Raw genomic sequence first — 3,133 nt, forward strand, 5'->3', positions numbered from 1 at the left:
TCAAACACAACAAAGTAGGCCAATATAAATTGGGATTTTTTAGCCAAAAAAGGCTATGTTGAACCAGTTGGGCTTGACAAGGGATGAGGTCAGTCAAGCCCAAGACCAAAGACCACTCAAATTGGCACATGACCATTTTCTGATGAGGATGGAACGTGGAAATCTGACTACAACGACTTGATCCCACCAGAATCTCCACTGAGTCCATGATTACAGGGCAAGGGAAGTGGAGAGGGGAGGTGTGGGATGGGTGGAGAACAAGGCATAATGAGTCTATAAATATCTACATTATGAACAATCAAGGTACGCAATGGATACCACTTGACTTAGCTACTACTTGAGCAAATTCTCATTTAGGCATCAGAGTGTTTTTGGCAGGTACACCCCTCATTCGCTCTCTTAGATGACGATTGAAGATAGAGGCTGGCTTCAAAAATCATCAAGAAATATCATTGTTGGCAAATTGTCTAATCGAAGAAATTTGTCTCCAACAATTGGCGTCGTTTGTGGGAAGCCTAAACGAAAAGCTATTAGAGAAGCACCAAACATCGTCTACACTAGGGGGCAAGGGGAGACCCACCAGAAAGAATAAGAATGAAATTTTATTTTCTTCATTTGGTTTAATCGAGCATTGATATATATATATATGAGTATATATCTTCGTGTTAATGAGAGTATATCGTATTAAGCCATTAAACCATTAAAGTTTTTGCCTTTTATATGAGCAATGCTGCAGGCCCATTATGGAAGAACTTACGCTATCAACAATGGCATCAGCTTTGATCTCTGAGAATTGGCGGCTAAGCCAGTTCAGATACGACCCAAGTGGAAGGGCCCTCCAAGTGCGGAGCATGACAGACTTGTTCGAAGGAGTCGGCGGGCCATTGGACGCTCATGATATATCTGCTTGTGATATATATTTTTCTTATAATATATCTCCTAAATGGATACATATGTCGTGATATACTGATTTATATTATACTCGTGATGTAAAGTACGTAGAAGAAGTGGCACAATAGGTTCGGCGAGATCTCAGCAGCGGAGACGATCACTCAGCAGGACAACACGTACGGTTGCGAAATGAGATATGATGATAAGTTTCGCTTCGTAGCATGTGCACGATTTCCATGCTCCAGCATCGACGATACTGTGAGCTGGACCACCTCGACGAAACTGCGAGCTGGACCACCTTGACAAAGCTGCGAGTTGCACAACCTCAACCTATGATGCTGGGTTTTGCGTTGGGACGAGCTCGACCCACGACATGCAAACCTGAAGGCATGACTCGCGCCGAATTCGACTCAAACAACAGGCTTAAGTTCAAAGATGTTAAAAAGATGGAAGGAAGTTCATTTCATTGGAGCATGGCATGTAGGCATGACGACTTACTATGCCATTGAATCAAGGCACCTCATCTCGAGAAGAGGTAGTAGTAGGTCGTCGTGCCTACATGCCATGCTACATTTCACAAACGTCTTTATGTTCACCATATAAGAATTTCTACTCTTTTTATTGAATTTCACAAGTGAACATGAAGATGTTTGTGAAATGTTTGGGAGATAGAAAGAGTTGTTTATACAATGTCATTAGCCAAGCAGAACAAAGTCACAAATGACATGGTTTTCAAGCTCACGCAACCCACCATACAAGGACATCAGGAAGGTGAAAATGCCTAGTAAGAATTTTCAGATGCGATTGAATCAGGAAAGTGGTTAAATTCCTTACTTCTATGAATAGTGTGAGTATGACCACACAAGATGAATATATATCTGGTATTAGAGAACCCATGCATAATTTATTTGTTCAGCTAATTGTTGGTTCAATTCATTTTTCGTGGAAAAATTGAAGAGATGAAAATTACATGCATTTTTTATTGAAAGACATTTGGTATAAGGTGGAATATAGCATGAAACACATGCTTGTTGCCCGAATCGGAATTGGTGTTTTACCACCTAAATATGCACAAGATAAGGAGTGAATGAAAAGCCAATTGAAACTTGAGCTTTGTTTTTTATTTTTTCTTGATTTAATATTTGATGAAATCTACCTGTATACTTGTGAAATTAAGCTTGATGATGGAAGACAGAACTTTTGGGGAAGGAAACACATTTAAGTAACGTGTGCTCAAAGGGAAGGAACATACCCGAGCTCATACTGACAGAACCACCCCCGGATTTCCACCTTGAAACCCGGAGAGGGTCTTGTGGGATCCAAAATCAAGGAAAATCCTACCAAAAATTCGGCAGAACCTCCTCTGAAAATGGACTAACCCAAAATTTTCAAAATAAAAGCACTTCTAAAAACATCAGCAGCCTCTACCACAACCAGAAAGGGTCTCAGACCCAACAATTACAAATAAAACCAACTTAAAATAGCGCCTACAGGGTCCGAGTAAGGAAATTGATGTAATTGCCTCGACGTGATTGGCTCGACCTCCACCAAAGCTACTACCTGGGGGGAAAAATTTAGACAAAAATAGGGAAATGGTGAGTTAACTCAGTGGGTGGACAACTTATAAGTACGGGAAAATAAATGTCGTTTACCTTTTCACGAATCTTTAAAAAAAAAAATCAAATTTAAATTCTAAGACCTCACGTCACTCTTTGAAATCCTCCAGTTTTAAAACCCGAAATGACCCACTGTAGCAACTGTGACTTAAGTAACAGTCACTGTACGTGAAAAACAGTGTTCATTATGATCAGTGAATGACTAGTCAAATAGACAAAAATCTGTTAATTTCATGAAATGAATGAAGTGCAGTATACCTTGTGACTTGTTCATTCTTGACTTCTTCAAAGCAGTAGACCTTGTCCTAAATCTAGCCTAGAGCTTGTGAGTGAATAAATACAAATTAATACAATTGTTTTGACACGGAAAATAGCCAACATTAACAAATCCTAGAAACTAACAAATCTTTTTTCCAAGAAAACTGTAAATCCGTAAGTCTAATGCATAACTCAAATTTAAATTCGACATGCATAATCCAATCAAATCGTATCGACCAAAAACTGAAATAATAAATAAACCACATTAATAAAGTAAGAAGCTAGAGTCCTTTCCAAAAGATCCATCAATCTAAACAAACCATCAATTAAAGCCATGTTTTAAAACTTATATATGAGGATATTAAAAA

This window comes from Dryas octopetala, chromosome 5 (genome assembly GCF_963921425.1).
Source record: "Dryas octopetala chromosome 5, drDryOcto1.1, whole genome shotgun sequence".
Taxonomy (NCBI): domain Eukaryota; kingdom Viridiplantae; phylum Streptophyta; class Magnoliopsida; order Rosales; family Rosaceae; genus Dryas; species Dryas octopetala.